The 10,143-nt window shown below is 40.6% G+C and overlaps 1 protein-coding gene across 5 annotated transcripts in view; it reads right to left on the reverse strand.

The window, feature by feature from the left end:
* Window positions 1–10,143, reverse strand: part of FAM13B (family with sequence similarity 13 member B) — an 87,737-nt gene extending 77,594 nt beyond the window's left edge. For all 5 annotated transcript variants that reach the window (XM_027768840.1, XM_006169881.3, XM_006169879.3 and 2 more), the window contains exon 1: window positions 10,105–10,143. The gene's annotated coding sequence lies outside the window, so the exon portion shown is untranslated. The remainder of the gene's footprint in view (window positions 1–10,104) is intronic.

Raw genomic sequence — 10,143 nt, forward strand, 5'->3', positions numbered from 1 at the left:
TTACACCATCCAAATGGTGTCATTTTACCCCATGGACCCTTCATCTGCACCCCACCACCCCATTCCTTCTTCACTTTTTCATATACTCAGAAGTAAACATGGAAGCACTTCATGATCAAAGAACAGAAAACTTAAACTTGGAAACAGACTTACGTATTTTCTTCTTTTCTTTGTCTACAACACAGTGGTTGTCTGAACTTTCTGATTTGGAGAGGCAATAACACATGTTGGAAAAGAGCAGAAAGAAAGAGCAGAACCAGAAAGACTTAGATTCAAATACCAACTGCACCATTCAGTAGATAGTGTCCCCAAACAACTTCCACGTCTCAGCGTCCTTATACAAAATAAAAATAATTCCTAGACAGCTCTTAAGTTTAACTGAAATTATATATGTAGTAGACAGTACTCTACTTTCCTGTATTATTCTTTGCACAATACTTAAAGACCAGCAAACAGGCTGGGAAGAGAAGGAAAAACTTATTTGACAATCTGTTTATTATTTGGTCCCATAATCCTCTGTGAATTCTAATGGTCTCAACATACTTTGTGAATTCCTATAATCTAGTAACAAATCTTTTGATAAACGCAGTTATAAACACAGTTATCTACACTGCCCACGAAGCTTCAGGTTAAACAAGAGTGGTATCATTCAGAAGGATTTTCAATGTCTCACTAACATACACCTCCAGGAGAAATATTAAAAACTAAGAGGGAGCCCAAATCTGTGGCCTAGAAGTTAGGGAAAACAGATTCCCCCACGGCCAATCATGATTTGAATCCTGGCCCTGAGGCTTGAAAGACAAGCTGTGCATATGTGCATGCATGCCCCAAATCCTGATGGGATGGAGCAACAGAGGAAAAGAGATCATAGTGTAACCACAACCCACTATTGGGGGTGCATTCTTCCTCTGTCTCTCTCTCTTTCTCTCTCTCTCCGACTAGCACGCATGACCTTTAGAAATTAAAAAAAAAAAAAGGGGGGGGGGGGAGAGGAAACGAAGTTTCAAGAAACAAACCTTTTGGTAGATGATTACTTCCAAAACATCCTGACATACCTGTTAAAACATGTACCTCATCTACCTATTCATCTGAAAAACAACTTCAAAGTTATATTAAAGATCCTTTAGAGAAGTTAATTTCAGGGACAAGATATTTAACAATCTTACATAAGTCATCAGGTTGATACCAGCCCAGGTGCAGTAGCACAGACAGCAGGGCACAGCTGCACAATACTGGAGCCACATGGTTAAGGACAAGGTTGTGTTCCTGGGTTGACCGAACACACTGGGCATACTTGCAGGGTCACCCATGATCCCGACTGTCTAGAAGACAAGGAGTGGGGAGATCACAGCATAAGACCCTGTTGGGTTTCCCTGTGTCTGTTTGTGTATCTTACAACAAATAAATAGAAAAACAATAAACTTTTTTAAATGTCAGGCTGACATTCTCATGGCTTAAAGGAAAGGATTTGCTTGATATACAATTAATTAAGACTCATTATAAAAATCTGTCAGAGGCAAAAGAGGCAAATTCTATATATTACTAAAATGGCTACATCATGTTTAAGGTGCCTTGTCAATGAATCCAAGAACCTGTTACTTCATATTCTCTACTGCCTACAATCTCTAACTAGACAACCCGAAAAGCTATCTTTACCTAAAACAAAAATAGGTGGGAATCTACAAATTCATCACTAAAATTCATTCTCACTTCTAAAAAAACAAAGGCATAAATGTTTCAGATGATAAGCTTCTCTCTCCTGAAGAACATCAATGATGAAAAAAATGGTAGCTCACATTAAGTGAGCAGTTACTATGTGACAAGCACTTCTATGTACTTTACATGTATTAAGAAAGTATTTTTATTGTTCCTCTTATTTAATTAGACTTCACATGGAGTTTACCAATTTACCCACAGTCCACCCAGCTAGTAAGGGTCAGAGGTAGAATCTGAACCCAGAGACTATTGACTCACAAAGTCCTTACTCTTAAATCATTATACTATCTCTCTGCACGTAAATTCTCACAATGTATAGTACCACAGAATATCTCACATTCTATCATTCAAACTGGCCACAGTTTTACATTTATATATTGGGAGGTCACTTGTTCCTAGTTTGGTATCAGGTACTACTTAGAAGAGGGCAAGTGGGTCAGCAGCTGGCGTGGAAGTTAAGGCACTGGATCCCGCATGGCCAACTGTTCAGTTCAAGCCCTGGACCCAGCAGACTGAAAATCACAACTAAGGCCCACACTGAAAACTGTGTTTACAATTTCAGTAGTGAAAATGACTACATGGTTACAGTCCCAATCCAGTGACCAGAAGAGCACGCTGGGCACGTGTGCATGAGTGTCCAAAATCCTGAGAGCAGAATGGGGAGAAGGGACTGTGGCACAGTCAACCTCTCTGGAGGGTGATTTCTCTCTCTCTCACTCTCCTCCCTCCCTCCCCCCATCTGGAAAGCATACATGTTCTACAGTCAAAAAAAAAAAAAAAAAAAAAAAAATAGTACCTCCTCTACCTCTCCTCCCCATTCCACTACTATATTACGCTACTGTTCGACCAACAAGTAATTTTCAGTTTTATTTTTACTTTTCCTTTCCAATTACATGGAATAGCAGCTTGACACACAGAGTGAAAGTAGAGAAATATTTTTCAGAATAGGTAAACTGAGCTTTCAATATTCTTCTATTCCTGAAAAGGGCAATGACAGAAATTTGACAGTCTCTGAAAATTGTTTAGAAACTAAGTAAAAGAATCTTTATACAAGCAAAATATATACTAAAAGCTAGTATAATCTGACATTAAAAAACTTGAGATACTTCCTTTTCCAGCAGAAATTCAGTAAATGTCATTAAATTATCTTGTCAATTACATTTTCCTTAACCTAAAATAAAGCTTTTATATATATATATGCTGGTTCATCTCTGAAACACTCTCCCCTGTGCTTCCTTCTTCCCCTTCCCGTGATTAGTTCTCATCCTTGGGAGGGGCTTTCTCTACCCCTCTCAGTCTAAAGGTTCCTATTAATTTCTCCCCAGGATATATCATTTTTGTCTCTAAAACATTCATCACAAGTTTTATCACATATTCATTTATGTGACTATTTAATATCTGTTTCTGCCAACAGCATATTAGCTTCCTAAAGTTTGTTCACTGGTGGGTTATTTTCTTTAAACCAACTACTTCAGGAAGGTATGATTTATCTACCATAAAATTTGCTAGTATCAAGTGTAAAATTCACTAGTTTCAAGTATACAATGATTTCTACTAAATTTACAGTTATGCGACAATCATCCCGTGATAGCTAGAGTTCTGATTTTGCTCCTCAACTTATCTCTGGCACTTAGGAGCCAAGTAAGCACCTCATAAATGAATAAATCAAATTGATACTAAGTTACTCTTATAATCCCACTAAAAAATCTATTTAGTGTACCACTACATAGTGACACGAGTTGGTACATTAGAACAAACTTTATTACATTAAATTCTAGTATCTTCCCCTGGGCCAGCAGGTAGCACAGGCACTGGACTCCCACATGGTTGACAGCAATTCCAGTCCTGGATCTGGTGGCTTGTAACTAACACCAGGAGTGTGTTGCGTGCATGCCCAAAATTCTGAGAGTAGAATGAAGAAGAAGGGACTGGGGCGTGGCCAACACCCTGTGGTGATGATTTCTTTTTCTCTGTCTCTCTGGCAAGCACATAGGCCCTATAGCAAAAATCTCTCAATAACACAAACAAACAAAAAAATCCTTCATTATAGCCATTCCTCATTTAGGGATCTACCTTTATAGGGGACTTATGACCAGTTCTCCAGCATGAGAAATCCCCTTTCTCAGTATGTGAGAGCATCAGGAATATAAACCTCCCCCTTTTTTAAAATTATCTATTTATCTTTTTTTTTAATTTGCTATAGGGCACGTGTGCTCATGAAATCAAGAGGAAGCAAGCTGCCAGTTATAAGACTTAAACCATGGTCAGCCACATGGGAGTCCAGCGCCTTAACTACCATGCCACCTGCTGGTCCCTAGAACTCCCTTTCTCATTCTTTCTCTTGTTCCCACAATCTGCTAGTATTCACTACATAAGCATTCTCAATTATCCAAGACTACACATTTCATTTATAAGTTTGTACTTTATTGTGCAAATTGGGTCATCAAGAAAATCATGACGTATTTTTACATAGAAAAATACATCATCCTGGCATTTGCTATAAAGTGGACAAATATGGAAGATTTACTGCTGAGTGAAGCAAGCCAGGCTATGAAGGAGAGACACGTTGTGTCTCCACTTAACACATACCATCTGTCTGCACTCTATGGTGGAAACAAAAAGATTAGAGGATTATAGAAGCATGGAAAATGGTTATGCATACTGGAGACAGTGTGGGAAGAAGGAAAAGAGAGAGGATAGAGGGAAGAAACTAAGGAGAGGGGCCACTAGGTGGTGTGGTGAAGGGCGCTGGACTCCCACATGGCCGACTGAGGTTCAAGTCCTGGACCTAGCGGCTTGCTTTCTCGCTTTCCTTCTCTCTCTCACTCTGTCCCTCTCTGGTCAAATTAAATAAATAAATAAATAAATAAATAGTTAAATAACTCTTACCAAAAGAGAAAATTAAGGAGAAAAATAAAAGAGGCAAGACATTTATGGGACACACACAAAAAAGAGAGAGAGGCAGAGAGAGAGAGAAATACATCATGACTTTCCCCCATGACCTAACAGTATTCAGAATAAGTAAAAATGATTACACTGGGGACCAGCAGATGTCATAATAGTTTCGTCGTTGGACTCCCAAGTAGTCCACCACAGTTTAAGTCTCAGATCCGGGGGCTTAAAACTCACACCAGGCATGTGTGCATACATGCCAAAATCCCAAGAGGAGAATGGAGGAGAAGGTACCATGGGGTGGCCATCCCCCTGAGGGGTGATTTCTCACTTTTTCTCTCCGTGTCACTCTTCTTGTCTTCCGTGTCACTCTCTTTGTCTCTCTGGCAAGCACATGTGCCCCACAGCCAAAAAAAAAAAAAAAAAAAAAACACTATCTTAAAAAAAATTACACTGGATTTATAGTACTGTGTTGTGGTGTACTGTCGCTCTCTGACACTTATCTAGTGTATGTTTTTTGTATGGTTAGAATTAAATTATTCTAGCGTGGTATCTATCAAAAAATTCATACTCTATGGCACCAGAACACACAAGACATCTGCCTTTCGGCTCCTCACTTAGCGACCAATCTGCAAGATTATAATTGGGTCATTAAGTAAGGAGTATCTGTATTTCCATTTCTAATCAGTCAGCCACTCACATTAACCTACCTCCTCTCTTGAGGAAGCTCTCATTCCTTCTCCTTTATTTATATGTACAAACCGTACTTCCTTTCTTCATCAAGTAATCCCCTCCTTTGCCCCTAGCCATGGTACAAAATACTTTACCAACAACAAAAAGTTATTTCAGTAGAATGTATTCATTGATAAAATAGAAACTTCAGGACCAGCAGATGCCGTAATGGTTACGTAGCTGGACTCTCACATAGTTGACAGTGGTCTGAGTCTGGACCTAGCGGCTTAAAACTCACACCAGGCACATGTGTGTGTGTACCCAAAATCCCGAGAAGAGAATGGAGGAGGAAGGACTGCGGCGTGGCCATTCCCCACCGGCCCCAGGGTGACTTCTTGCTTTCCATCTGTCTCTCTGTGTGAATGCACATGACGTATAGCAAAAACCTCTCTTAAAAAAAAAAAAAAAAAAAAGAGAGAGAGGAGAGACTTCATTTAATAGGTGTACCTTTATGATACTGATGTGATATTAGTAAGTTCATGATAATGTTATACATCTAATTGAAACCTAAATTCAGACCTACTAAATAACAGAAAAGCTTTTTCAGATGTAAGCCAGCTGATCACTGTTTACCCATTTATAAAACAGAAATTTTCTACTTCTATAAAAATATTTTTATTATTTCATTCATTTTCAGAAACATTAGGTTTTCAGATAAAAAAATTTAACTCTTGTAGAAAATAACTTTAAAGAACAGCTACCTCTACAACTCAACAATGAAACAACCCGATTCAATAATGAGCAAAGGACTAGAAAAGGTTTTTCTCCAAAAAAAGGTATGAATGGTCAATAAGTACATGAAAAGATGTCCATCAACTAAACTAGCCTTTAGAGAAATACAAATCAAAATGCAATCAGATACCATTCACATTAGGATGGCCATTATCCAACCAACCAAGTAACAACTGTTGGGAAGGATGTGGAAAAACTGGAACGCTAGTGTACTGCTGGTGGGAATTGATAATGGTATAGTCACTGTGGAAAATGGAAGTGTGATTTCTTCTAGTCCTTCCAGTTGCTAGTAACAGAAAATACCTGGTTCTGGGTAACTTAAAGTAACAAAGGTTTATTAGTTTGTGGTTTGGAGGTCTGAGGGCCGAGGTCCAGGGGCCACATCTGCTGAGAATTTTCTAGCTGTATTATGACATGGTGGAACAAGAGCTGATCTGTCTAGCTCCATGTCCCTATTACGATCCCATTCCCTGCCTCTGTAAACCCATCAGAAGTCAATCGTTAGGACCCTATCCTGATGCCCCTAATCCTAAATCTCCCCAACGCCATTAAGTAAGTGTTCACCCTTTGATCCAGTTAAAAGCAAATCTGAACACATAAATTCTGGGGGGACACAGTCAAACTACAGCACAGTTCCTTAAAAAATTAAACATAAAGGCCAGCCAGCCGCATGGTGGTTAACGCAGCTGGATCTCACCTGACCAACTGCTTGGTTTGAGTACCGGACCCAGTGGCTGGAGGAACACTCCGGGCAACCACAAAAGTGCTCAAAATCCCAAAAGAAGAAATAGAAGAGAATGGATTGTGATTGATCATCCCCCACCATGGGGGGGGGGTTGCTTTCTCACTTTCTTTCACTCTCTTTCTCTGTTTCTCTCTACAAGTACATGTGATAGCTAGTAGCACACTTTTTTAATTAACATGAAAGTACCACATGATCCAACTATTACACTTCTGGGTACATACACAAAAGAACTTAAAACAGAGACTCGAAAAATATTTGCACATCCATGCTCACCATTATTCACAATAAACGAAAGTTAAAAACAACCAAAATATCTTGCAACAGATAAACAAAACATGGAATAAATGTGCAATAGAATATTATTCAGCCTTAAGAAGACAACTCTGACACATGCTAAACAAGGATGAACCTTGAAAACATTATACTAAATAAGCTAGAGAAAAGAAAAAACGCCATACGTCTACCCAGACTGGGTAAATTCACAGACAAAAAAGTACAATAGCAGTTACCAGGAGCTGGGAGAGACAGAGTGGGGACAGTTACTGTCTAAAGAGTATAGAGTTTCTGTCTGGAATAACCAAAAAGTTCTGGAAACACAGAGTGGTGATGGTTGTACAACACTGAATGCCACTAAACTATACACTTTAAAATGGTAAATTCTATATTATGTTTACTTTGCTACAATTCTTTTTAAAAAACCATAGCAGGAGGACCAGCAGATGATGTAATGGTTATGTTGCTAGGCTCCAGACTTGGTAGTTTAAAACTCACGCCAAGCATATGTGTGTGTGTGTGTGCATGTGTGTCCAAAACCCAAGAGGAAAATGGAGAAGAGACTGCATGGCATGGCCATCCCGCCTGGTGGGTGATTTCTTCTTCCTTCTGTCTGTCTCTCTGGCAAGCGCACACACCTTATAGCAAAAATCTCTAAAAACACAAACAACAAACACCTATAGCCATTGGGGACAATAGGTAATATAGTGTTTGGGCCACAAGGTTGACTGCAGTTCAAGTCTTGAAACTGGCGCCTTGCTTTCTCCCTGTCTCTGTCTGTCTGTCTGTCTGTCTCTGTCTGTCTGTCTGTCTGTCTGTCTCTCTCTCTCTCTCTCTCTCTCTCTTTCAAATTAAAAAATAATAATAATAGGAGCCAGCAGGTGGCGTTGTGGTTAAGGCGGCTGGACTTTCACATGGCTGACTGCAGTTTGAGTCCCAGACCTGGAAGCTTGCTTTCTCACTTTCCTTCTCTCTCTCTTTCTGTGGTCAACTTCAAAAAAATAAAATAATGACAATGAATAAAATTAAATAATTCTTTAAGAAAATTTAAAATAATAAATGGAATTAAACAGTTATTTTTTAAAAAAACACAGCAGGCCAATAGATGGAGTGGAGACAAGGTGGCTGGATTTCACAAGGCCAATTGTGCAGTTTGAGTCCAAGGACCAGCAGCTTAAAAAACACACTGGGCACGTGTACATGCATGCCCAAAATCCTAGAGGAGAATAGGAGAAGGGATTGCGGCATGGCCATACTCCCTGGGGCTGATTTCTCACTCTTTCTGTCTCTGTCTCAGGCAAGCACATATGCACTACAGAAAAAAAGAAAAAAGGATAGCTACAGTAACTTAATACTATAGTTCCCAATTTAAAAATTAGTATATCTGGCCAGCAGGTGATGTGGTGGCGAAGGCACTGGATCCCACATGGCCAACTCTGAAGTTCAAGATCCACACTTGGTGACTTGAAAAATACATCGGGCACATGTACGTGCGTGCCCAAATACCGAGGAGAAGAACAGCAGTGTGGCCATCCCCACACTAAGGAAAGGGGCGTCTGACATCCTTCTTTCTGTCTCTGTCTCGCTCCAGCAAGAATATGTGCCCTATGTCAAAAATCTAGAATAAATAACTAAACAAACAAATAAATAAAAATTAGTATACCATGATGGGGAATGGCATGGACAAGGTTATTTATAAAATGATAAGGAAACAAGTTGTCATTTTATTGATGGGTAAACACTGAAGAGTAACCATATGCATTTCAGGCATTTTCTTTTATAAAATAACGAGATTCTAATAACAAAACACATGCACACACACACATACAGTAAGATTTACTTCACTCAATGGAGAATTTTAGGCCACTGTGATATGCCCTTATGCATCTTCCAAGGACTTATGCTCTCATACAGATACCTAATTGGTAACAATTAATTGGAGAAATTATCCCAATTTCAAAAGTAGATTAATAAAGTAAGAAGGGGCTCCTGTTTAATATACAAACGACAAGTTCATTCAATTCCATTCAACAAGTACTTAGTGAGAAAGCCAGTCCAGAAGTATTTCAAGGTTACAAAAGGAGAGTTGGAAACAACCTCACATTAAAGCCGAAGCAGAAAGTCAGGTAATTCAAAACAAGACTTTCATGGCTGCCCCTATCAAATGCACCCCAATGACTTAATGTTAACAATCTGCATTACTGTGGTTCCTGCTGCCATTTTTAGATGATGATTCCTTGAAAGTAAGGTTAAACATCCAACTTTTTTTCTATCGCTTAGACGGTGGAATCGGGAACCGAGCGAACTTACTAAGTCAGTTTGGTTTTCATAATTACGAAGAGTACCAATTTCCTACTGGGTGAGTGTGCCAACCGATTCAATCCCCTTTAACCTTATCTAAGGAAACCAGGCGCCCCATCTGAAAGTTAACGCTAAACAAAGCGTCCCTCTTCTGGCCTGGCCTATACAAAGTGCAAGTGCATTCTAGAGTGCATTCCCAGAGCACCAACAGCCCAATTTTGGCTATATCCTCTGAGCGATTTAAGGAAGTCAGCAACCACTCATCTCACGTGACCTTAAGAAAGGGCGCAGCCGAGCCCGAAATAAACCACACTCGTTTTTACTTCACTGCCCAGAATGAAGAGCAGGCGAGGAGGTGGCGCAGGACGGGTGGTCAGGGAGACTAGCAAACAAACGGGAGGGGTTGTGCCTTGCACTCTCGGGGAGCTGGGAGGTGAGGCACACCCGCTCACGCGCACTGCAGCAGCTGAAAATCGAAGACTGCCACACCCCCCGGCAGCCAGAGACACATCTTCCTCTTTCTCCAACGGAAAGGAGGCCCTCTCTATGGACTGCCAACCTGCAGGGCGCTGCCCAGGGCCGCGGCATCCTGAAACGCGGCGCCCTGAGGCGGGCGCGGGTGGGACACGGCGATGGGGGAAGCAGCAGAGGCCGGGCCGCGGGGCCGGGCAGCCCGCGCATGCGCAGACCCGGGTACCCGCCCGTTTACCTACCGTTGGAACCGCGAAGCCCCGCTCCCTAGCCGCAGGCGC

This window comes from Tupaia chinensis, unplaced genomic scaffold, assembly GCF_000334495.1.
Source record: "Tupaia chinensis unplaced genomic scaffold, TupChi_1.0 Scaffold147608_1, whole genome shotgun sequence".
NCBI classification, from domain to species: Eukaryota; Metazoa; Chordata; class Mammalia; order Scandentia; family Tupaiidae; genus Tupaia; species Tupaia belangeri.